The sequence below is a fragment of the Notamacropus eugenii genome, chromosome 1 (assembly GCF_028372415.1).
Source record: "Notamacropus eugenii isolate mMacEug1 chromosome 1, mMacEug1.pri_v2, whole genome shotgun sequence".
Classification (NCBI taxonomy): Eukaryota; Metazoa; Chordata; class Mammalia; order Diprotodontia; family Macropodidae; genus Notamacropus; species Notamacropus eugenii.
Window position 1 is genome coordinate 274,286,717 of NC_092872.1, and position 27,618 is coordinate 274,314,334.

General features: G+C 38.6%; 1 protein-coding gene and 1 pseudogene across 1 annotated transcript in view; one reads left to right on the forward strand and one right to left on the reverse strand.

The window, feature by feature from the left end:
* PCDH15 (protocadherin related 15) overlaps positions 1-27,618 on the forward strand; it is a 2,324,555-nt gene that overhangs the window by 145,379 nt on the left and 2,151,558 nt on the right. The gene's annotated exons all lie outside the window — the stretch shown is intronic.
* On the reverse strand, positions 18,761-19,566 carry LOC140517556 (uncharacterized; annotated as a pseudogene).

Sequence of the window (27,618 nt, forward strand, 5' to 3'; positions counted from 1 at the left end):
CCAACCTTTTACCTTTACCCTCTGTGTATCGTCCCATTTCCCATGTGTTTCTTGTAAACCATATTTTGTTGGATTATGGTTTTTAATGCATTCTGCTGTCCGTCTCTGTTTTATGAGAGTTCATCTCATTCACATTCACAGTTATGATTAATATTTGTGTCTTTCCCTCCATCTGCTTTCGCCTTGTTTATGCTTTTAGTTCTCCCTTCTCCCTTCCCCTCCACAATAGAGTTTTAATTTTTGATCACTGCCTCCCTCAGTGTTCCCTCCCTTCTTTCAGCCCCCCTCCCTTTTAATCCCCTTTTCCCTCACTACTTCTTCCCTTCCTTTTATCCTCCCTTACTTTTTATTTCCCCCTTCTCCTCCTACTGCCTATAGAGCTAGTCAGATTTTTACACTTAATTAAGTTTGAGGTTCCCTCCTTGAACCAAATCAGGTGAGAGTACCTCTCAAATAATACTCATCTCCCTCCCCTCTTTCCCTCTACTGTAATATAATTTTGTGCCTCCTCCTATGGTGTAATTTACCATTTTCTGCCTCCTCCTTTCCACATCTCTTGTTACAATCTTTTTGCACCCTTAAATCCCATTTCTACCTTCACATCATTTACTTTATACTGCTCCCTCTATCTAGGTATATATCTTGTATATTTCATAATAAATATACAATTCTCAATATTAACAAGAATCGTCATCCCTTATAATGATATTAAAAGTTTGCCCATATTGAGTAACAAGTTTTTTTTTTTCTTCTCCTGTTTACCTTTTTATGCCTCTCTTGAGACCTGCATTTGAAAAAAAAAATTATCTAGTTCTGAAGGTCTGGAAATCCTTATTTCATTGAATGTCCATCTCCTTGCCTGAAATATTATGCTGAACTTTGCTGGGTAATTGATTCTTGGTTGTAGTCCCAGATTCTTTGCCTTACAGAATATCATATTCCAGTTCCTTTGATCTTTTAATATAGAAGCTGCAAGGCACTATGTGATCCTGAATGTAGCTACTTGATATTTGAATGGTTTCTTTCTGGCTGCCTGCAGTATTTTCTCATTCACTTGATAGTTCTGGAATTTGACAGTGATATTCCTTGGTGTTTTTAAATTGCGGTCCCTTTCAAGAGGTGAGCAGTGGATTCTTTTGATGATTATTTTACCCTCTGGGTCTCAAACTTCTACGAAGTTTTCCTTGATATTTCTTGGAAGATATTGTCCACGCCCCTTTTTCATCATGACTTTCTGGTAGGCCAATAATTCTTAGATTTTCTCTCCTGGATCTATTTTCCAGGTCAGTTGTTTTTCCAATTAGATATTTTACATTTTCTTCTATCTTTTCATTCTTCAGATTTTGTGTGACTGATTCTTGATGTTTCGTATTGGTCATTTACTTCTACTTGCCCAATTCTATTTTTTATCAAATTGTTTTCTTCAGTTAACTTTTACATCTCCTTTTCCATCAGTCCAATAACTCCTTTCAAGGAGTTATTTTCTCCCTTTAGTTTTTGTGCTTCCTTTTCCATTTGTCCAATTTCCCAGTTAAATGTCATGTTTTCTTTTCCAATTGTACAATTTTCCTTTTTATGGAGCTGTTCTCTTCAGTGAATTCTTTTGTCATACTTTTTAAAATCATTGGTCAGTTTATCTTCTGTTTCTCCAATTTGGCTTTCAAAATGCTTTTTCAGCTCTTCCAAGAGTGCTCTTGTGTTTACCATTATTTCATAGTCCCTTCTGAAGTTTCAGATCAGAGAACAGACTCAATGCTGACATCTTTGATATTTGTGTTTCATTCCTTGTCCCCATAGAAAGATTCTGTGGTCTTTTTCTTTCCTGCTTTTCTTCTTATTCATGATGATGAGACTTTGTGTATTGTGGCCTCTGGTTCTTTCAGCTAGAAGCTAAGGAACTTGTTCTGAGCTGACTGGTGTGAGAAAACAGAAGCCAAGTGACATCTTTTTGTGTTTCCCTGGATTTGCCCTGAAGCTAGCTTGTTAAGTGGAGCAGTTAGGTGATGCAGTGGATAGAGCACCAGTGCAGGAGTCAGGAGAATCTGAGTTCAAATCTCACCTCAGACACTTGACACTCACTAGTTGTGTGACCTTGGGCAAGTCACTTAATCCCAATTGCCACATCCTGGGTCGTCTCCAGTCAGTGTGATGAATATCTGGTCACTGGATTCAGATGACTCTGGAGGAGAAGTGAGGCTGGTGACCTGCACAACCCTCCCTCACTCAAAACAAAGTCAAGTGCAAGTTATGTCATCATTTCTCTGATGGCGTGATCTTCTTAGGCAATGAAGAAAGAACACATACACAATTTGTTAAGTGTGGGTGGGTGAGGGGTGGTCTGGCAACAGGAGGTCTCCTCAACTGAGCTACAGTAAAGGTAAGCTCAGATTTTGGTGATCAGCTGCCCTAGTGTCTTCCCGTTTCCCCTGGGGTGCTGAGGCATGCCTGGGGTTCCTGGGGTTCATCATTGCGAGGCTCCACTCCCCTGGGGCTCTGAATCTCCTCCCACTTCACTGAATTGGGGCTGTCTAGAACATCTCCAGTCCTGCATTGTTCCCCTTCTACCATAGGAAGAGGAATCTTCCTTCGCGATTGTCCTAGCCTCACATTCTACGAGACTGTTTGCCCCTTCTGCTGATCCCGTTGATCCAGGATTTTTCTGAGGAAATATTTTATTATTCTTTCAAGGTCAACAAGGGGAAGGGGAAAGAGCATTTACCAATAAATCCACCATTTTGGCTCATGGAAGTTCAAGTAGGTGACTTACAGACATTTAATCTGCAGGCTGATAGTCTCAGGAGCAGCTGCTGCAGATATCTGGTGTTCTGTGACTCTCACTGGCTCAGTTCCACTAGACTCCTGTCCTGTGCTGATACGCCCAAGATTCTGCAGTGCAAGCTGCTGCCTCAGTGAATGTTATGTTTTACAATGGGAACTATTTAACAAAATAAATAAAATACATTAAAAATAGGCCATGTTGCTAGGTATGGTAGGGCACACTTGTAATCCTTGCTATTGGGGAAGGTAAGAGCTAGTAGACCTTTTGAGTTCAGGATTTCTAAGTTATATTCATATTTAGACCACTCAGGCGTTGGCACAGAGTCTGGCAATAATATGGTAAGCCCCACAGAACGGAGAAACAGTTCTACAGACAAGTAGACTGGTGCGAGGTGGTAAAAATGGAATGGTTTAAAGCATTTTACTGATATTTATTGATATGGCCCCATGGGTCATGGTTGTTGCAATTTTATCCGTGGAGATAGAAAGAGACCTGTTTAAATAAATGGTCATGTCTGGAAAAGCACATCTCTTTTTCCCTTTTAGGCAAGATTATGGACCTGAGATGTCTGCATAATTTACCATTTAGCTTGATTTTAGCAAATCTTTTGACAAAGTTCTTTTAACTTTTTTATGGATAAGATAAAGAAAAGAGTGAGCAAGGTAATAGTATGATGAAATGAATTCTAACCTTATAAATGTCTGCATCTGAAAAATTGTGATGTTAATAGCTCATTGTCAGCTTGGAAGGAAGTTGACACTGCAGGCCCCCATGACTTTTTGCTTGACCCTATGCTGCTTAACATTTTAATCAATAACTTGAACAAAATCATAGATGGCAAGATTGTCACATTGACAGCAGATGCCAAGCTGCATGGGACAGCTAGCACAGTAAATGACTATTGGGATCTCAAAGAATCTTGACAGGTTGCAATGTTAGTCCAAATCTGATAATAAGAAATTTAATAGGAATACTTGCAAAGTCTTTCTTGTACTTGAGTTGAAAAATAATTCTTAAGTACATGATAGGTGAGTGAGTCAAAGATGTCTCCTTGGTTCTTCCAGATTCTTTCATATATCCTGCAAGCAAAATATTGTCCTTCTTCACTGAGAATTTTTTTTTCACATTTCCGATGTACTAATGGGCAATTTCCCTAAGAAACTCTATGGAGCAGTGAGAAGAATATTAGGGATCAGGATGACCTAATTTCAAATTCTGCCAATGACACTTGATTCTGGACAACTCATTTAATTGTTAGACTCAGTTTTCTCATCTGTTGAATGTGGAGATTGGGTCTGATATTCTTTAATATCCCTACCACCTTTAATGCTACAATATTAAGAAGAGATAAAGTGCCCCCCCCCAAATGTTAATGAAATCACAGGCTGTATTATAAGAGGCATAACACTGGCAGTAGGGAGATGACAGTGTTTTCTGTCCTAGACGAATGGCATATTGAGCATGTAGTGGGTAGATGCTAAAAAGAGGTCAGTTTAGGCTTGGATTGAGGAATGCTGCTTATCCAATTAGAGTTGTAAATAGTCGAAATGGGTAGCTAGTTGGCACAGTAGATAGAGTGCACGGGCTGGAGTCAGGAAGACTCAGTTCCCTGAGTTCAAACTGGCTTCAGACACTCACTCTGTGACCCTGGGCAAGTCACTTAAACTTGTTTGCCTCAGTTTCTTCATCTGTAAAATGAGCTGGAAAAGGAAAAGGCTAGCCACTCTAATATCTGTGTAAAGAAAACCTCAAATGGGGTCATGAAGAGTCAATTATGACTAAAACTACTGAAAAAAAAATAGGAGGAAGTTGGTTTACTTCTGCAAAAGGCAGGAAAACCACGGATTACTACATTTGTTGTCAAGGAGATTCCTGCTCCTGTATAGGTGGAGTAGATAGCCTCTACAGTACTGAAAAGCCCTGAAATTTATGATTCAAACACATTTTCTTGTGCCAAATGAAGATACTGAATCTCAAGTGTAAAAAATATTGCCTTTTGATTCAGTGGATGTGGATTAATTCCAAACTCCATTGCTCATTGACTCTGGGACACTGAGCAATTCATTTGAACATTGTAGACATCAGTAGGGAATGGTTTCCATCATATCCTACCAAACTATTGCCTGTAGAAATATGTGGGGGTCAGATTTTATGGCCAATATCAAAACTGCATGGAAACTAGGGGAAGTCAGCCCATTGAAGTGGAATGAACACTGACTCTGTTGGCAGAGGTTTTCTCAGAACTTGAGCCAAGCATTTGCCCTCTCTGGCCTCCTTTTTCTAATCAGAAAAATTAAGAGTAAGACTAAATGATCTCTAAGATTCCGTTTAGACCTAGAACTCTGATTTCTGTTCCATCGTGCTGTTTTGGGACTTGCTGGGAATTGTTTTTGAAGATATTTCACTTCAGCATCAGGAACCCCTGGCAATTCACTAAGCCATCCTGTACTTTCCTTTCACCACTAGCCAAATGGGACCATTGGTGCCCATACTTTTTCTATAACACAGTGGTCGAACTTCCTACCATCACCAGGGGCTCATCAGTGTTCCTTTTTTCTAAAGCATAATCCACCTTCCATCTGAATGCTATGTTTTCATTACACCTCAGCTAACACTCAGAATGATCTTTTTTTTCTTTAATTTGGCCATGATATTATTTGCTCTTTTGAAAAACAAACATCCATCTGTGCTGATACACTCTGGTTTCCCATGCTAATACGTTGCATAGAATGTGTGAAATAATAAAAATGGAGTGTGATAAATTGGACTCTTAGCATGAACCAAAATCAAAAGAAGTCACCAGTAATGTTTTTTATTTGCTTAAGTTCCCAAGTTATCCTTATTCTTGTTCTGAACATTATATTTGCAAATAAGAATGTGCCTTCTTTGAAATGGTTGTTAATTAAATTCTTCATTGCTCTTAGAAAAGTGATTATTTGAACATTTCACTAAAATCACCTTAACATCAGTAGATCATAGAGTGGAATACAGTTCTTAGATTTTTCTCTTTTGATACCTTCATTTTATGCTAGATTATTTATTGTCTTTTTAGTGTTCTTTTTACATTCTAGTCATTGCCTGTATAACCTTCTTCCAAACAAGCCTTGTTAAGCAAAACATGACCAAAATATTGACCATTTCAAGGTACATGAAATATTCTACATCTAAAGTCCTCCTCTTCCAGAGCAAAAGGAGAGAAAATTGTGTTGTCCATTCTTCTCTGGCAACAAAATTGGTTATTATGATTACTCAGCATTCACCTTTCTTTTTGAATATTTGTTTTCCTTTTATTGTTTCAGTCATTGTATATGATGTTCCACTCGTTTATCAAGTCTTTTGAATCTCTCCACTTATTCCTCATATCTATTGTTTCTTATAGGCAGGTAGGTTTGCTTAGAGGCAGTTAGTTGGCACAATGGATACAGAGTACTGGGCCAGGCATCATGAAGACCCGAGTTCAAATTTGACCTCAGACACTTACTAGCTGTATGACCTTGGGCAAGTCAATTAACCTCTGTCTGTTTCAGTCTCCTCAACTGTAAAATGGGGTTTGTAATAGTACCTACCTCACAGAGTTGTAGAAAAGATCAATTCAGATAATATCTGTAAATAATATAATACCTGTCACAGATTGGTCATTTAGTAATGATTATTCCCTTCCTCATTCATAGCAGAATATAACACTATATTCATAATCACCATTTCTTCAGCCATTCCCCATTTGAGGGGAATGCATCGTATTGCTGGTTTGATTTGCTACCACAAAGATAAATAGTATGAATTCTGATATATGTGACTTTTGAGACATATGATACATACATTTCTTAGGAAATTTGACCTCCTTTCTATAGATGTTGTATGAAAGTGTCTTTGAGTCAAAGGATATGAACAGCTCAGTCACCCCCCTCCAATTTCAGAGGTTTCCAGAAAGCTCAGACCAGTTTGCTGCTCTGCCATGCATTTATCAATTTCTCTGTCTCTTAATAACCTTTAAAATGTTGGTTAATTTCTTTTCATTTATGTTTGTCAATCTGATGCCAATGTCTTCTTTTTTTAATTTTTATTTTTAACCACAGTTCATATCACATAAAACAATTCCAACTTTTGGTCAGGTTATATTTCTTTTAAAGAATTTACAATATAGATCACAAACAATTTTTTTTTAACATTAACCAACTGAGACACCAATAATAACTATATATGCTAACTTCCCAAGCCCTAGACCAAATTGTCTCCACACTATTGCTAAGAATTAAAGTACCCTAACTTATTGTTGTTGGTCTAAAGTCCTAAGCCTAATAGCTTAATTTTAGACTTAACCGTGGATGTTTCCCTACCAACAATCTATATTTTAATAGATCTGATATTAAGCTTACAAACCTTTTGACTGTTGGAAATTGTCACTAAGAATAGGGATATTGCAGGGAAGCAATATCTCCCCAGTTTCATGTCAGTTTCAGGAAGGAGTACATTGTCAACTTGCATTCATTCAGGTTTAAAGTCTGCCAGGTGTCAGTGGGGAAATTGAGTCAGCAGAATCCTACCTCAGCCCAGGCTGAACAACTGCTCTCCCATCGTTCATATGAGATCACCTTTTGCAGTTCATACCAGCATCTTACATGCTTCCTGGCATCATGGATTGGAGGCTCAGATTGCCTTTCTAGTTTTCCATACCTGGAGTTAGACTCAGAAGAACAGTCAGTTAATAGTACCATAGAATCTTAAAATAGAAAGTTCCAATAACCAGGTTTCAGATATGACTATAATTTCACATTGGCTAAGGAACATCTTTGGAGGCAATTCTTAAGTGGCTTACATGCCTTTCTATACATGTTCTAGTTCCTGATTAAATAACAATCATAAAATCAAATTTATCATTAAGACCTTAACTTTTCCATCAATGTCAAATTTTACCCGAGGTTACCTACATGTAGGAAACTTAGACTAAAATTCTTTTCCCCAAACTAAAGATGTCTCTAAATGTCTCAGTAATTAATTCAGTTAGTTGTTTTAATACTAATTGCTTTTACATCACTTTGTAACATATCCAATTTTTCTCCCCATCACTCCTCTCCCCCACCCCCTAAAACCCTGCATTCTGATTACCCCTTCCCCCAGTGAACCCTCCCTTCTATCACAGCCCACCCTTCCTCCATCCCCATCTTCTCTCTTTTCATGTAGGGTAAGATAAATTTCCACACCCCTTTACCCTTGTTTCTTATTTCTTGGTTTTATACAAAAAAATTCTCAATATTCATTCCTAATACTTTGAATTCCAACTTCTCTCCATCCCTCCCTCCCCAGCCATCCCCACTGAGAAGTCAAGCAATTCAATACAGACTAAACATGTATTATTTTGCAAAAGATTTCCAGAAAAATCATGTTGTGTAATATTAATCATATTGCCCTTCATCCTACCCTATCACCCCTTATTTTTTATCCCCTCATTTGACCATGTCCCTTCTCAAAAGTGCCTAGTTCCAGTTACTTCCTTCTCCCATTTGCCCTTCCTTCTATTATTCCCCTTATAGCACTTGTGGCCTCCTCCTCTACTTTCCTGTACTGTAAAATAGATTTTCATATCAAATTTAGTGAGCATGTTATTCCCTCCTTAAGCCATATGTGAAGAGAATAAGATTCACTCTTCCCCTCTCCCCTTCTCCCTTTCTCCTCCGTTGAAAAAGATTTTCCTTATCTCTTTTATGAGTTATAACCTGCCCCATTCCCTTTCTCCCTTTCTCCTCCCAGTATTTTCCTCCCTTACCCCTTAATTTTTCTTTTATTTTTTATAATGGATGTCATCTCTTCTGATTCAACACAGCCTGTACTCTCTGTCTGTGTGTGTGTGTGTGTGTGTGTGTGTGTGTGTGTGTGTGCGTGTACAATCCATCCACCTACCAAATACTGTGAAAAATCCCAACACTTATAAATATTTTCTTTCCATGTAGGAATGTAAACTGTTCAGCTTTAAAAAGTCTTTTATGATATCTCTTTCCTGTTTACCTTTTCATGCTTCTCTTGATTCTTGTGTTTGAAAGTCAAATTTTCTCTTCAGTCCTGGTCTTTTCATCATGAATACTTGAAAGTCCTTTTTCATTGAATGACCATTTATTCTCTTGAAGTATTATACTCAGTTTTGCTGGGTAGGTGATTCTCGGTTTTAATCCCAATTCCTTTGACTTCTGGAATATCCTATTTCAAGCCTTTTGATCCCCTAATGTAGAAGCTGCCAGAACCTGTGTTATCCTGATTGTATTTCCACAATACTCGAATTGTTTCTTTCTAGCTGCTTGAAGTATTTTCTCCTTGACCTGGGAACTCTGAAATTTTGCCACAATATTTCTAAGAGTTTTTCTTTTTGGATCTCTTTCAGGAGGTGATTGGTGGATTCTTTCAATATTTATTTTGCCCTCTGGTTCTGGAATATCAGGGCAGTTTTCCTTGATAATTTCCTGGAAGATAATGTCTAGGCTTTTTTTTTATCATGGCTTTCAGGTAGTCCCATAATTTTTATATTGTCTCTCCTGGATCTATTTTCCAGGTCAGCCATTTTTCCAATGAGATGTTTCAAATTATCTTCTATTTTTTTCAAACTTTTTTTAATTGTTTCGTTGATCTCATAGTCATTATATTCCCTGAACTCAATTCTCTCTTTTAAAGAACTATTTTGTTCAGTGGACTTTTGAACCTTCTCTTCCATTTGGCTAATTCTACTTTTCAAAGCCTCCCTCTCCTCATTGACTTTTTGGATTTCCTTTTCCAATTGAATTAGCCTCTTTTTAGAGGTGATATTTTCCTCAGCATTTTTTTGGTTCTCCTTTAGCAAGCTGCTAACTTTCTTTTCAAACTCTTTTATTGCCTGAGCCTAATTTACATTCCTTTTGGAGGCACTGGAGGCAGGAACCTTGATTTCCTGTGACAATGTGCCTTGTTCTTCCTCATACAAAAGGATGGGAAGGTACACCTGTTCACCAAGAAAGTAACTTACTATGGTCTTATTGTTTCCCCTTTTTGGGCATTTTACTAGCCAGTTACTTTACTTCTGAATCCTTGTCCCCATAACTGATCAAGGCTGCAACTGTACTCAGCTGCTTGTTTCCCCAGACTATTGGGTGGGGGCGGGCCATCACTGAGGAATGAGATTTATATCAGCTGCTCCCTACTGCCAGAGGCTTTAAGCTGAGCTGCCTGGACAATGGACCCAGTTTGCTTCCTGGACACTGTAGCTGCCTGAAGCTTCCTGCTGCTAGTACAGCCACCTAGGGCTATTGCTAGAGGAACCCCATTTGCCTCTCACCCAGCTGGGAAAGTCCTCCCACACTGACCTTTGGAGCTTTCTTTGTTGCTTGTGGGTTGAGGAATCTGGAACCCTCCCTGCTGCAAACTCTGCTCTGGATGTCTGTTCAAGTCCTGCTCCTCCCAGTGCCCTCTGGCCAGGGCTGAGCTTCATTCTGCTCAGCGTCACATGAGATAGCCCTTTCCTGCCAACTTTCCCAATTACCTTTGGCTGGAAACCTCTTTCCATCTATTGTTCTGTGGCTTCTACTGCTCTAGAATTTGTTGAGAGTCACATTTTACAGGTATTTTGTGGGCTGTGGGGAACGAGCTAGAGTATATGCATCTTTCTTCTCCTTTATCTTGGCTCCATTCCCCCAACCTCTTCTTTTAACAAATTGATTCTCTGAGCTTTTTAGTGAATTTGCCTAAGGCAACAGGAGAAGTCAAATGGCCAAAAGGGGATTTGAACTCCAATCATGCATTCAGTCCCTATTCCATTGTACCAAACTTCTCTGTCTTCCATTTTATTTTCTTAGAGTCATAAAATGAGTATGGCATACTAGGCAGAGTATGAGACTTGTATTGAGGAAAACCAGAGTTTAAATCCTGCCTCAGATGCTCAGTAAGTATGTGGCCCTAGGCAAATTACTTCAGCTCCCTCAGAAGTAGATTCTTTATCTATAAAATGTGGACTAATCATGACACCTACCAGCTGACTACTACTAAATATTTAATAAATGACTCTTTAAAAATAACAACAAAGTGCAAAGGAAACACTTTTATGTGTGAACTGAATTATTAATAGATTTTTTCATCACTTTAAGTTTAGACAATTATTGAAACAATCCATCAAGTCTTGATTTATAGTTTTTACCAGTTTCCGAAATGTAAATTCTCACATTGAAAGTATGAGTTTCCCACAAATCTATTCAATCTAACTCCAACATACCTCTGTACCTACCTCATAGGATTGTTTTGAGTATCAAGTGATATAATAGGTGGAAATCATGTTATATTTTTTCAATCCGCACTCAAATTTATTGTTCTTTATCTGGAGGTGGATAACATTTTTATCATGAATCTTGTGGAATTGTTTTAAATCATTTTATTGCTGAGCATATCTAAGTAATTCACAGTTGATCATTGCATGATATTGCTATGACTATGTACAATGTTCTCCTGGTTCTGCTCACTTCACTCTTCATCAGTTCATGAATGTCTTTCCAGATTTTTCTGAAAATTGGTTGCTCATCATTTCTTATAGCATAGCAATATTCCATTATAAATATATACCACATCTTGTTCAGTCATTCCTCAGCTGATGAGCATGGAGAGGATTTTCTTGCTTAAGAGAGGAGTTGAACTAGATTTTTGAGGTTTCTTCCAATGCTGAGATTCGAAAATGCTGCAACCACAATAAAAAAAGATAGATTGGTTGGATGACCAGAGATAATTTTCTCAATTTAGCTCTAGTTCATGTGAATTTTGCATTTTTAAAATATGAAAAAAATGATCTTTTTTTAGGTAGTTGGAATGTTTCCTTTTAAGGAAAAAAAGACAAATTAGTTTAATATTTTTTCTCTGACCAATCGTACATTTTTCCTAACATCTCTTAATTTAAGTATTAACTAGTTGAATGATTTTATCCTATCCTAACAAAACAAAACTATTTTCTGGCACCATAGATACATATAAACATTTGCACACATACACACACACGCACACACACATATATATGTATATATACATACATGCATATGCATACATACATATATACATATATGGAGAGGAAGGAGAGAGGAGAGAGAGGGGAGGAGAGCAGAAGGGAAGGGAATGAGGAGAGGGAGAGGGAGGAAGAGAGGGAGAGAAAGAGACAGAGAGAGTGAGAGAGAGAGAGAGAGAGAGAGAGAGAGAGAGAGAGAGAGAGAGTGAGAGAGAACCATGGCATTGCATTGCTGTGAATAACAACAACAATAATAATAGTAGCAGCTAGCATTTATACAGAACTTTAAAGTTTACCGAGTATTTTATAAATGTTATCCTATATTGTTCTCACAATAATCCTGGGAAGCATGTGTCATTATTACTCCCATTTTGTGGATATGACCTCAGAACTTAGAGAGGTTAAATGATTTGCCCAGTATCAGGCATCTGCTAAGCTATAAGGCTAGATTTGAAACCAGGTATTCTTAATCCAAGGTAAAGCACTCTATCCACTTTAAAAAGAATTTTAGAAAGGCAATTTTTCCTAATTAATCCTAGCATTTTGTTTATCAATGTTGCTATTTTGACTTCTTAACTGTCTCTATTTACTGTTATAAATGTAAGAAATAAACAAACACCAAGAGTATCATACATCCAAGGGAATAAATAAGAAGCAATAATTATTTTGACAGAATTGTGTTTTTTTAAATTATATGTGAAATTTCAAAATGTATTTCTAAAAGCAATGAAGAATAGTTCAATAGATTAATAAAATTTCAGTACTTTCAAAATTTTCTTATAACTTCCATTAAACAATTGATAAAAATCAGGGAGGGGGGCACTAAGGAAGAGGATGGTGCCTGATTATTTCTATGTATATAAAATGTTTGAATGAAATTAAAATTATCTGTGATTGAAACTTTCATTGATCTCTAACCTCCACTGGTTTCTAATGTCTCCACAGCAGTCTTTTGTTTATTTCTTTTTTTTTTTTTTTTTTTACTTTTCTACTGTCTTCTTGATGGTTCTGAACCTTCTCTTCTCTCTGGCAGCTGATTCTCCTACCTCTTACTAATCCCTTATCTCTGCAGATGACCTTGCCTCCTATTTTGCTGGCAATGCCCAGTGACCTGCATTACTCTTCTCCCAGAACTGAAAATGCTTCTTATTTTTCTTCATTTGTTCTAATTCCATAGATGTGAATGTCATTTTCCCTAGCTCCAATTGGTGCACATCGATCCCTTCTCCCATCACATAAGGAATTTGGAACTCAAGAACTATGTTCCAAAGTCTAGATTTACAGGGACTGGTTTCAATTTTCAGGGCTACTGAGAATTTCACTCTGTTTTTTCTTGGCATATAACAACTGAATCCAGGGGTAATCTTGGAAATTTCATCATCATCCCTTCATCCTCATCATCATCACTAGCATTTATACAGTATCAATTATGTGCCAGATATTGTACTGAGTCAAACATTATCTCACAAATATTATCTCATTTGATCCTTATGGTAATTCTGGGAAGGAAGATGCTACTTTCTCCATTTTTTTTTAGTTGAGAGAATTGACACAGAGTTTGAGAGACTTGCCCCCATCTAGTAAGTGTCTGAAGTGGGATTTGAACCTAAGTGCCCCTGCCTCATGCCCCAACTATGTATCCATTGTGCCACCTATCTCTCTCTAAAATAGCTCATGAATTAGATCTAACTCATCCCTTACAAGCACTAAAAATAGAGACAATGTGTTGAGTAAAGAGAAGCTTTATCTGAACCTGAAGGAAATGAAAAAGCATTTAGTGGAACCTTCATTAAGATGAAGAAAACACACAAAGACTACAGAACATGGACCCTATGTTCCACACAAGCCTAAAATCCTGAATGGTAATTTCATTCCTCACCTGAGCAGCATTCTCAAGTTAGGTTGCTAATAAACCAGATTTTCTAATGGCTTTTACTCCCCGCAGATATACTGACAGTCTCTCAACCTCACATTATGGTTTGGACTCCCAACAGAAGAGAAATAAACCATAATTACACTGTTACAAAGATAATATATTTTACCCTACAGAGATCTATGTAGATGTTTACACTAATGGAAAATCTAAATTGTTTTATTTTATTAATTTGTTTTTAAGTTTTCAACATTCAATTCACAAAATTTTGAGTTCCAAATGTTCTCCCCATTTCTCCTACACTCACCCCAGGAGAACATGCATTCTGATTACCACTTCTCCATATCTGCCCTCTCCTCTATCACCTCTCTACTTTCTCTAATCCCTTTTCCCCTCTATTTTCTTGTAGGGCAAGATAGATTTCTATATCCCATTGCCTTTATGTCTTATTTGCATGTAAAACAATTTTTAACATTTGTTTTTAAAACTTTGACTTCTCTCCCTTCTTCTTTTCCCTTTTCTCCTTTCATTCTTCTATACCTATCCCTACTGATAAAGCATGCAATTTGATAGGTTATACATGTGCAGTCCAGAAAACACCACCATAACAATCATGATGTGAAAGACTATATTTCCTTCCATTCTTTCCCTCCACTCCCTCTCCTGATCCTGTTCTTCCTCAAAAGTGTTTACCCCCAATTACCCCCTCCTCCCATTTGCCTTCCCATCTATCATCCCCCTTCAGCCCCTGTAGCCCCGCCCTCCACTTTCTTGTGGTGTAAGCTAGAATTTCGTGCCAAATTGAGTATGCATATTATTCCCTCCTTAAACCAAATTTGATGAGAATAAGATTCACTCTTTCTTTCTCACCTCCCCCTCTTCCCTTCCATTCTCTTTCCCTCCTTTGAAAAAAAAAAACTTTTTCTTGCCTCATTTATGTGACAGGTAATTTACCCCACTCTGTTTCTCCATTATTTCTTCTCCCAATGTGTTCCTCTCTCACCCCTTAATTTTATGCATATTAGAGATCATCCCTTCATATTCAGAACTAGCCAGTTAGAGGGAGAGGGGAAGGAGTATGTCAAATGTGTAAAGGTGAAGTGAACTTGCAAGGTCAAGAAGTTTAGTTGAAAATATGACCTCAAGGCAAGTCCTCAGACCCTTCTTCAATATTTACCATATGTAAGACCTGGGTTCAAGTCCATCAGATGTTTATGAGCTATGTAAGCCTAGCAAGTTTCTATACCTCTCTGGGCTTTGGTTTCTCCATTTCTAAGACGCACATGTTGGAGTCCATGATCTCTAATTTTTTGTGTGTGTGTGCTCTAAATCTGTGATTATGTACAATCCTGTGATTCTGTTCACCTTAGTGTTACCTTCCAGAGTTTGGCATGACTAGAAAGCTTTTCAAGAACTGGGGTAAACCTTGGTGCCATGATGAAGAATCAGAGTAAGCCACTGATGGAGGTAGTTTTGCAAATGCCAAGTACCCATTATATCACATAGTTTGAGTTTCAGTCCTTGGAAATCATGTGTTTAGTTCAACATGTACCCAATTCAGATAGCTTGATTTTGAATCAACTTTTAAATATTAACAGTATTATGCTTATCCTGTTTCAATACACTTTAAAAAAAAGTAACTTCCTTTACTATATTTATCTGTGGTCTTCTAGATTTAGGTTTCTGGTATGAGAATGTGATAAAAGCATCATTGGTATCAAGACAATACTTTTAGCTGCTTAAACCCATGTTAAGGACCAAGTTCTGAACTGAGATAAACTTGAAGAGGATACAGAAGAGAAAAAGAAGAATGAGTAAGAAGTTAGAGAAAATATGTTCTGTAATGAAAGATTCATTTGCAAGTCACATACTACAAAACCACAAAGAAGATATGAACATGTATCAGAATGCATAGTAAGCACTAAAAAGAACTGTCAAGGAGCCAGTGATCTGATTCTGGGATGGATAAGCACTCAAAGAGCTGGTATACAAGAAAGTATATAAAGGAGGATTCATAAGATATTGTGTGACTCTGTTGGAGTCAGGATCAAAGACAGTTTCATGAAGAACTTAGATCTGAATTGGCCTCTGTCATTTTTGATTGCCCTTGTAAAGTGAGGATGGTGTGCTTAAAGCTCTTTCAGCTTTATTATGGCTTTACAATTCAGTCTGTGAATTTGATATTTTTAAAAATCTGGGCAAGAAAAGACTAATCAGAGAGAAATCACACATTTTATAAATTATGCCTTCAAACACTTGAATCATGTTACTGTCTAGCTTGCCCGTAATAACTTAAGCTTTAAGTGAGCATTCTGACTCCAATGTGCTTTTTCAGCTCTATCACATACTTAAAACAGTTTAAAGCTTAGGAAAACTGACTGTCTTTCTATCTCTGTCCTCTCTTTTCTCTGCATGTTTGTTTATACTTTCTCCTGTGCTTGGAGTGGATGCCTCCAGGGTATAGTGGAAAGAGCATTGCCTCTGGAGTCTGAGGACCTCAGTAAAAATCCAGTGTGGCCACTCATTATGAAGAGAATCATGGGAAGGCCTCCAGAATGTTTGGTTGATGCCCAGTCACACATTCAAGAGGTGCCAACGAGGATTGGCAGTCATACAACCTGCATCCTTAAAGAGAGGGTTTACTGAGTTCTTCTGGGTAATTGGTTGGAATAAAAATTAGAAAACATATCATTCACTTAACTCTAAATCTTTAGTAAGCAAAAGACTTCCCCCCCATTACTCTAAAGGCATAGAGAATTCTATTCTTGGAAATTTCAAATCGTATTCTAGGGCTAATACTTTGAAAGAAAGTTGGGTTATTTGAATTTTCTGATGGTTTGCTTTACACATGAAGGAAGGTTTATTGCATATCAATTACCACTGATTCACAATCTTTAGCTACCTGCAGAGCTTTTATAAAAAGACTTACTCCTATTGGAGGCTTTTCCTGATCCTCCTCCCCACTTATTTTGGTCGTTAATGCTTGCCAAAAGAAGTTATTGTATACTTCTTAGTGAGGCCATTTTGTGGTGCAATGGATTATAATTTGGAGAGCTAAATTCAAATCCTGACTCAGACATTAAAGAACTCTGTGACCCTGAGTAGGTCACTTAATCTCTTTCAAGCCTCAGTTTCCTCATTTGTTAAAAATAATACAGATTGAATGAAACATAATATTTTCTTTTTTTCTCTTTCTCATAGTGATTTTTCTATTTTGTTCTGATTCTCTTTCACAACATGACTAATATGGAAATGCATTTAATATGATTGCACATATAGAGCATGTATCAGAATTTGTACCATCTTGGGGAAGGGATGTAGTGCCAATGCAATATTCACAGCAATTGCTATGGATGTGCAGGGGGTATTTACAAGGTAAATTCACAAAATATAAACTCTCTTGCTCAAAAAGAAAACCAAGATATTTATTTAAATACCACAAAGCCAATTGCACCATGGTAGACATTACCAATAGAGGGAGGACCACCATTTCCAAGCCTTCCCTCCATCATGCCTCCCCACAAAAAAAAGCTCCCCTATGCAAAATTCCCCTCTCTCACCAAGGCTAGCTACTCTACTCTGCCTGCTGCCTCTCTCTCAGATCCACCTCACTCTCTCTTCCTGTTGTACCCTTTCTGCTCTAACAATTCAGCACACTCCTTCCACCATGGGCTTTATGTGACTCAAGCTGTGGGCTGGACCAAAACTCAAAGCAGGTCACATGGACGTATTAAGGGACAGGGAAGATCTTCAAATTTCCTTACCATTACATTTGGGCCCCAAGATCTTTCATATCCATTAATAAGTCAATGAGAATTTAGGGGTAACTGGTATCAACATAACTTCACAACAGTGTAACAGGGATAACACAAAATAAACATATAAAACAATATTTTAGGGTGGGGCTTGAACACAAGCCCCATCATTCCCCCCTCAAATGAATGGGACCCCAAATCCCTTGGAGTAAGAGGAAAAGATCTCTTCTCCTAAAACTATATCCTCCTCAGATTGGACATAGAGCTGTCTCTGCCTCAGTAGGTCCCATTTGAGGGGTCATTTATTTAGCTGGTACTGGGAGCTTGGGTGATGACTGGTCAGGGAATGATGTATTGTAGCTGGTATCCAGTGCTTGGTCAATGCCAAGTCCAGGGGTGATGTTCATAGTCTTGGACAGAGGGTGTCATCCAGCTTAAACCATCTGTCATATTCAAGTTGGGAGCATTAATACTGAGGGAGACAAATCTAGCAAATAGGTTAAACAAACAAAGGCCAAAAAAGAATATAGAGACAATAACCAGAAGCAGAGTAAATATAGCATCAGTCATGCTTCTGGATTCCATGACCCTACTGGAACTGAACTAATTCCTATTGTCCTTACTGTAGGGTTTCCATATAATAGTGCCCCAGTATCTATTAAAGCCCTAGTTACAGTAGTTGATCCATTTTTCCAGTGTATTGCTAAATTTATATGAGATCTATGATCTCTTCTGTGTATTTCTTTTTTTTTAAATCAATTCAGTTGTTTTATTGTTATAAACCATCCATGCAAAAGGAACATATCCTACAATCAGTGTACCGGTGAAGAACAGCTAGTATTTAAGGGGAGAACAGATAGCAAGGAGATGAGTTCTCCTGGACTTACTGGCCTCCCAACTTTTTGTTTCATTTGAAGTCAACGTCCACCTCCCCTGCAAATTTGTGTAAAAAGGGTAAGGAATGTCTGTATTGATTTTTTAGGATTTATACGGCTGTGGAAAGGTTACCTTAAAAGGGTTTGGTTTTTTGCCCTTCAAGTATTAGAGGCAGCTAAATGGCACAGTGGTTAGGGTACTGGACCTGGAGTCAGGAAGACCTGAATTCAAATGGGACTCAGATATTTACTAGCTATGTGATCCCGGAAAAGTCATTTTTTTAAAAAAAAGTCATCTGCCTCAGTTTCCTCATCTGTAAAATGGGGATAATAATATCACCTACCTCCCAGGGTTTTTGTAAGGATAAAATCAGATAGTACTTATAAAGTGCATTGCAAACCTTAAAGTGCTATATAAATGCTAGATATTATTTTTTTTTCAACTGCCCAAACAGTAGCTAATTTGCTCAGCCAGGGAATAAGAAGGGGTACTGATCAGCTGTAAACTTGGTTTAAGGGGCATTGGTGAGTCCCGTCCCATCAGTCACAGAGATCATGCAGCGTTAACTTTAGCTCATTAGAGAGCAGGCGGTTTTGCTCAAGTTGACTGGACAAACTCTCTTCCAAGTTATCAGTTGTCTTTTCCAGTTTGGCTACAGATCTCTCAGCAAACTTGGCACGGGTTTCTGCCTCCTTGAGTTTATCGGTAAGAATCTTTATCTCCTCCTCATATTTGTCTTCTTTCTGAGAATACTTTTCTTCAGCAGCATTCGGACACTTCAGGTTCCGGTCCATCTGTCTAATCTGCTCATCCATCTCTCGGCAACTGGACTCAGCCAGCTCGGCCCGCTCCTCCGTGCACTCCAAGTTCCCCTCAGTGATCACCAACTTACGGGCCACCTCCTTGTACTTCCTATCTGCTTCTTCTGCAGTTTGTTTGGCCTCTTTCAGCTGGATTTCTTGCAGCTCCATCTTTTCTTCATCCTTCAAGGCCCAGTTTTCAATGACCTTCATACCTCTCTCACTCTCATCAGCAGCCTTCTCTGCCTCCTGTAGCTTCTTCAGAGCGGTTGCCAAGCGCTCCTGAGCACGGTCCAGCTCGTTCTCAACCAGCTGGATCAGACGGTTCAAGGAAGCCACCTCAACCTCAGCCTGTTCCCGGGCCGCTTCTGCCCCTCCACCTCCTGCCGGAGACGCTCACTCCTCTCCTCTGCGTCATCTACCTGCTGCTGCAGAACCTGAGTCTTGTGCTTCACCCCCTCGATGGTGGTGATACCAGCCATAGTGCCTGCCCCGTTCTGGCTCCCACCCTGGCTGCTGCCTCCTCCGCTCGGTGCTGCTGCTGCTTCTCAGCCCTACTTTCCTCTTCTGTGTATTTCTTTAATCTAAGCTGGGGCTTGGCCAATTTTCTATTCTCCCTTCAGGTGTGACAAACTTCAATACAGTGATTCATGAGGAACTATAGGGACATTTCTTACTTTCCTATTCTAATATTGATTCCCTGTTCTTAGTATATCTTATGTGGTTTATTAGTTGGAATACCATCTATTCTTCCAGAATCTATCCCTGCTTTTTAAAAAAGCAGTAAACAATTCTTTCCTTCTTAGTCAATTCTGACTTTGAATCTCCTGGTATTTGCTTTTCTTTCTTGAGGAAATTTATCTTATCCCCATTCCATTAAGTCACTTAACTTTGAAATCTTATCCAGAACCTCAGAAAGAGGGTGTCCTATTTCACCAGTTAGTAGAGTAAGAATCATATCCTGCCTTGTAAGCAGGAAGAGAAGATTTCAATGTTATATTCTTATCAGAAACTTTTAAAGGAGTGCTATGGTTAGCATTGGCATCTCTGATCATAATTGCAGTTTTCATTACCTCTTCCTTTAACTTTCTCATACCAGGGCCTATCTCCACCAAGACACATAGAGTCAGTGGAATACTGCTTACTGTATCTCTCAGCTGCTAAAGCTAAAGAATTAGTTCCATTGTTACTTTCTTGAATATGGTAGTCCCATAAAAGGATTCTAATACCTATCGATTTCAAACAATCTATGTCATCTATCCATGCACCTCCAACCTCTCCTTCACTGATTCTCACCATACAAAATACTAATGATTCTCCCATTTTGGGGTGAATCTACTTAAAATATCAGTGACCTACTGCTGAGTAAAATCCTCAGTTACTTCCTTAAACACTGTCTCCTACTTCCTTCCTAGTATTGGACATACACACACATTCCTAGAAGCCTCTTCATCTGTATTTGTTTCATTTTCCTCCCATGCATCTTCCCTTCCAAGTGTCTGGGCCCCAGTCAGGCCTCACATATACAAGGGTTGCATTCACTTTCCTATTGTTAACTCTCCCCCTTTTTTCAGATCCAGTCTCATAACTGTCTTTTCTGTTACCACCTGATACTTTTTAGCTTGCTCTTCTAAAGGAGAGCTCAGAGGCTATAGAATAGAAAGCTTCTCTGGCAAATCAGTGAACTTCTTTTTCAGTTGAACCTCTTCTTCCAGCAATTTGTCGCTACTTTTACATATAATTTGATAGTTTGTTGACAATGCCCATCCTCTTTTACAAATCCCTGCCATTTTTTTCCCTGGTTCTGTTGGTATTCCTTGCAAACATCCTTCCAGATCTCTGGGTTCTTCCTTCTGTAGTCTTGGTTTCCAATTTTCACAAAGTCCTATGCTTCTATCCCATCCTCTTACTAGGGAGGAATAAGGTAGATCCTCTCATCCTTGGATACCCAATTCTTTCCCTCGAGCCTTCCTGTCTCCCAGTAGAGGTTTTATATTTCATTATCCCATACTTGTCACCATCTGTAGTGCCAATGCAGTGTCCGTAGCAGCTGCTATGTATATGCAAGTGTATTTACAGGGTAAATTCATAAATTATAATCTCTCTTCCTCAAAGAGGAAACAAAAATATTTATTCAGATACCAGAAAGCCAATTCCACCATAGTAAGAAAGAAGTTTGTACACATTAACAATAGAGGGAGTACCCCCATCCCCAAGCCTTCACTCCATCAGGCCTCCCCACAAACAAGCTCCCTTATGCAAAATGCCCCTCTCTCACCTAGGCTAGTTACTCTGCTCTGCCTGCTGCCTCTCACTCAGATCCATGTCACTGTCTCTTCCTGTTGCACCCTTCCTGCTCCAACCATTCAACAAGCTCCTCTCCACCATCTGCTCCATGTGAAACAAGTTGTGGACTGGACCAGAGTTCAAAGCATGTCGCATAGGTCTATGAAGGGGCAGGGAAGATCTTCAAATTGCTTTACCATTACAGGGGGGAGGGAAGAAAGGGGGGGGAGGAACTTGTAATTTAAAATGTTATGAAAGCAAATGTTTAAAACTAAAATTAAATTTAAAAAAATGCAAAAAATGATGATTATCACTTTCACCCCAGGATTTCATGAGAATCAAATGAGATAATAAATGTAAAGTACTTTGTAAATCCTTAAGCACAATATACATGCTAGCTAATTAGCAGGATGAAGTAGTAGTAATTGTAGTAGTAGTAGTAGTAGTAGTAGTAGTAGTAGTAGTAGTAGTAGTAGTAGTAGTAGTAGTGGTAGTAATAGCAGCAGCAGTAGAGCAGCAATAGTAACAGTATGAGCCTGGCCCCAAAAGGTAGAAGGGAAAAAAGACTTATATGGGGTCTACTATGTCCCAGAAAGTGTGCCAAGAACTTTTATAAGTATTTTCTCTTTCGGTTATTACTGCAACCCTGTAAGATACTGTTATTATTATCCCTATTTTACTCTTGGGAAAATGGAGACAAACAGAGGTTAAGCAATTTGCCCAAGGTTTTACAGCTAGTAAATATCTGATGTTAGGTTTTAATTCAAGAACTTTAACTACTGCCTGATCATCTGACTCCTCTATAATTGCAATAGTAATGGGAAACTCCTAAATGAGAAACTCTCCTCTACCAGTATGCAGCTATCTAGTGTGAGAACGCTGCCTAGTTCTGGGAGAGATCTGCTAACTTGTCTATGATAACATAGCCAGTTTATATCAAGGCAAGACTTGCATGCAGGACCTCCCGATTCTAAAGTTAATTTTCTGTTTACTATAGGACTCCATCACTCATATACAAACTCTATAGGAATAGGGACAATGACCAAACAAAATTGATTTTTACAGGACACTCCCACTTAAGGAAAATCCTTATATCAATGTATGTTGCATCTTCTCTGAAATGTAAAGACCTAAAACAGAGATTCTTAACTTGAGGTACATATTGCATACTTTCATATGTCAGTACATGCTATTTTCTTTCAAGAGAGCATATATTCCTTAAGGACAGGGTTGGTTTCATTTTTGTATTTCAAAGGGAAAGCACATCATGGTATTAATTTCTAATTGTTCATTGATTGCCAAGGAAGATCATAGGGGAAATTAAAAAAAAAAAAAAAGATTTAGCACTGGAGATTATCCTTAAGGTCACTGATTCCAAACCCCAGATGAGGAAACTGAGGCAGAGAGAAGTTAAGTGATTTGTTCAGAGTCACAAAGCTAATATGTGTCTGAGGATTTAGACACAAGTTGTCCTGACTCCAATTCCAATGCTGTTTTTAGTATGAGACTTAGCTGTTTCTGTGTCTTTCTCTATCATTATCTCTGTCTTGATGTGTCTTCCTATTTCTGTTTCTTTGTCTCTGTGTCTCTCTTTTTCTCTCCCTCAATTCCTTTCTCTTTCTTTTTCTATCTCTTTCTGATTATCTTCCTCTATCTTTCTGTCTCTGTCTCTCTCTAAATCTACCTATTTATCTATCTAGATATACATACATATACACATATACCACGTATATACACACACATACACATAAACACACATTTTATATATGTATATATATGCATATAAATATGTTTGTATCTGTCTCTGTCTTTCTCTCCTTTTCATCTTCACTTTCAGAAGATTATTTTATTTGGGTCCATAAAATGTTATGAGTTTTCATATCAGATTGTAAAATTCTCCCAATAGGCCTTTTGATTGCTCAGGTTGGTAGGTGTACTCGAGGGCAGAACCAAGATGGCAGGGTAGAATGACACACATATGCAGGCTTTCCCCACACAGCCCATAGAATACCTGTAGAGAGAGACTCTCAACAAATTCTGGAGCAGCAGAAGTGGAGAACAACAGAGTGGAGGATATTTCCAGCCCAGGGTCACCTAAAAAGGCCAGCAGGAAACATCTGTTGCACCAGACATGGAGCAGAGCCCAGCCCAGCCTTGGCCACAAGGTGCACAGGGCTCACAAACAGCCCTCAGGGGCGGAATCTCCAGTCCCAGTATCAGTGGTTCACAGATCCCTCGACCCACAGGCGCCAAAGGTCAGTGACAGGTTTCTTTTCAGCTGGCTGGGAAGGGAGAAGGGCCTTCCCATAGCTCTGGCCTCAGGCTGTGACAACAGAGGCCACATCAGGCAGGTGGCAAGTTCCCACACCAGTCCCTACAGCAACCCACATCCATTGTTGGACTATGAAAATCCTGGGGGCACTGAGCAGCCCATTCTTACCTCAGCCCTGTGTAGAGGCCCTGAGGGAGCTGATCTTTATCTCACACTAAATGGCGGGCCTACCTATGCAACTTATCTGAATCTCAGACCCCAGTGCTGGTTTGGCAGAACTGGAGTCCAGGTGGCTGTGGAGACAAAACTCTGCTAAGGTTCTGGGCACAAAAATCTCTTCCTGCTCCCAGACCAGTGTACACATGTGATTGTGCCACCTTAAAGGAACTGAGATCTTACATATTCCCAGTGTATACCCTACTCTTGACAAAGGACCCAAAAATTAAATCACTGGTTGGGAAAATGCCCAAAAAAGGGGAAAAAAAATAAGACTATAGAAGGTTACTTTCTTGGTGAACAGATATCTTCTCCATTCCTTTCAGATGAGGAAAACAATGCTCACCATCAGGAAAAGACATAATAGAAAGGGTTCTGTATCCCAAACATCGAAAATAAATACTCAGTGGTGTCAGGCCATGGAAGAACTCAAAAAGGATTTTGAAAATCAAATAAGAGAGGTGGAGGAAAAATTGGGAAGAGAAATGAGAGAGACACAAGAAAATCATGAAAAGTGGGTCAATACCTTGCTAAAGGAGACCCAAAAAAATGCTGAAGAAAATAACACCTTTAAAAATAGGCTAACTCAATTGGGAAAAGAGGTTCAAAAAGTCAATGAGGAGAAGAATGCTTTAAAAAGCAGAATTAGCCAAATGGAAAAGGGGGTTCAAAAGTTCACTGAAGAAAATAGTACTTTAAAAATTGGGATGGAACAGATGGAGGGCAGTGACTTTAGGAGAAACCAGGAAATCACAAAACAAATCCTAAAGAATGGAAAAATGGAAGATAATGTGAAATATCTCATTGGAAAAACAACTGACCTCGAAAATAGATCCAGGAGAGACAATTTAAAAATTATGGGACTACCTGAAAGCCATGATCAAAAAAAGAGCCTAGACATCATCTTTCATGAAATTATCAAGATAAACTGCCCTGATATTCTAGAACCAGAGGACAAAATAAATATTGAAAGAATCCACGGATCACCTCTGGAAAGAGATCCAAAAAAAGAAACCCCTAGGAACATTGTGGCCAAATTCCAGAGTTCCCAGGTCAAGGAGAAAATATTGCAAGCAGCTAGAAAGGAACAATTCAAGTATTGTGGAAATACAATCAGGATAACACAAGATCTAGCAACTTCTACATTAAGGGATCAAAGGATGTGGAATATGATATTCCAGAAGTCAAAGGAACTAGAAATAAAACCAAGAATCACCTATCCAGCAAAACTGAGTATAATACTTCAGGGGAAAAAATGGTTTTCCAATGAAATAGAGAACTTTAAAGAATTCCTGATGAAAAGACCAGAGCTGAAAAGAAAATTTGACTTTCAAACACAAAAATCAAGAGAAGCATTGAAAGGTAAACAGCAAGGAGAAATCATAAGGGACTTACTAAAGTTGAGCTGTTTACATTCCTACATGGAAAGACAATATTTGTAACTCTTGAACCTTTTTTCAATATCTGGGTAGTTGGTGGGATTACACACACACACACACACACACACACACACACACACACACACACACACATACAGAGAGAGAAAGAGAGAGAGAGAGACAGAGACAGAGACAGAGAGAGAGACAGAGACAGAGAGAGAGACAGGGACAGAGACAGAGACAGAGAGAGAGACAGGGACAGAGAGACAGAGAGCACAGGGTGAATTGAATAGGATGGGATCATATCTTAAAAAAATGAAATTGAGGTGAGAGAGAAATATATTGGGAGGAGAAAGGGAGAAATGGAATGGGGCAAATTATCTCTCATAGAAGAGGCAAGTAAAAGACTTTTCAGTGGAGGGAAAAAGGGGGGAGATGAGAGAAAAAACATAAAGCTTACTCTCATCACATTCGACTAAAGGAAGGAATAAAATGCACACTCATATTGGTATGAAAACCTATCTTACAATACAGGAAAGTGGGGGAGAAGGGGATAAGCAGGGTGGGAGGGAATGATGGAAGGGAGGGCAATGGGAGGATGGAGCAATTAGAAGTCAGTACTCTTGGGGAAGGACAGGGTCAAAAGAGAAAGTAGAAGAAATAGGGGGCAGGATAGTATGGAGGGAAATATAGTTAGTCTTACACAACACGACTCTTATGGAAGTCATTTGCAAAAGCACACAGATATGGCCTATATTGAATTGCTTCCCTTCCCAAAGGGAATTGGTGGGGAGGGAGGGAGGAAGAAAAGTTGGAACTCAAAGTTTTAGGAACAACTGTTGAGTATTGTTCTTGCAACTAGGAAATAAGAAGTACAAGTAATGGGGTATATCTTGTTATCTTGTTATCTTGCCCTACAGGACAAAAAAAGAAGATGGGGATAAAGGAAGGGAGGGATATTAGAAGGGAGGACAGATTGGTGATAGGGATAATTAGAATGCTTGGTGTTTTGGGGTGGGAGGAGGGGAGAAATGTGGAGAAAATTTGGAACTCAAAATTTTGTGGAAATGAATGTTGAAAACTTAAATAAATAAATAAATAGATGAATAATAACCAAAAAAAAAAAAAAAAAAGATTGTAGGTACACTCACAGCTGCACGTGGAATATTCATCTGCCTGTATTTTTCGGCAATTTCAGGCAAATGCCTGTTTCAGCCTGAGCAGCAGAGCCAAGCACCAACCTGGAGTATGAGATATGAGTCACACACCCCAACCACTCACGTGCAGCCATGCAGAAGCGTTTGGATGAAGCACAACATCTCCCTTTGTGCAGTCAGCTTGGATTTAAATAGTAACACATGCCATCTTCCCAGCCAGGGCTGGGATTCCTGAATGCAAAGATGAGTGAAGTTGCCCTTTGATAGTCAAGATAGACTAAACCCAATGGATTTTAATTGATCCACAGATAAAAGAGAATTTAAATCGAGCAGCTCAGAATTTACCTGCTAATCTTGTATGTTTTGAACTCTGTAGTGTTTCAGGGTAATTTTCTCTGCCATTTCTTGACTTTCATTTATTTACATGTAGATAGAATCTGCCTAACAGATATTGGATGTCAGTTTATATGAGGATAAGCTCAAGCTGTAAGATAGATAGGAGGAATAAGGACACATTCAAAGGCAGCAGGATTCTGTAGGAGAGACTGAAGAAAATTTCCAGCAAAGATTTTGAAGAAGATTTTGAGATGAGATTAATTTGGAAATTAAGTGACACTGGTCTAATTTTTTTTCCAAGGTTGTTGAAGGTAAATGAGACCCTAGAAGGAGATTTGGAAAGGTCTCTGGTGTAGCCCATTCCCAACTGGATATGCTACTTCAGCCATCCAAGAATTGATTTTCCAAATTTTTTGTGTGAAGACCTTCAAAGATTGGGAACCTATCCTTTCTCAAGGCAGTTCAATTCACTTTTAAACATTTCTAATTGTTGGAAAGTTTCTTTTCTTGGCAATATAAGCATAATTCCCTAAATAATTCAATAAATCTTTCCTTTTATTTTTGTAATTTCACAGAATCTCATACATTTAAGAATTTGAATGTTCCCAGTGGCCATTTGGTCCTACTTTGAACAGCAGGCTTATTAATCACTTACTGTATACTGCAGTAAGTCCTGGGAATAGAAACACAAGAAAGCAACAGTCTCTTTTCACAAGGCAGGAAAGCTAACTGTCAGCAAAAAAACACATATGCCATGTGTGTAATTATATGCATAATTTGTGTATTACTGGAAATGGAACTTTAAAAGTGGGAAGAGCTCCTAGTGAGAAACTTTATCAACCATTTAAGATCTATAACTGTGACAGAAATTACACTATTAGAGAGTTG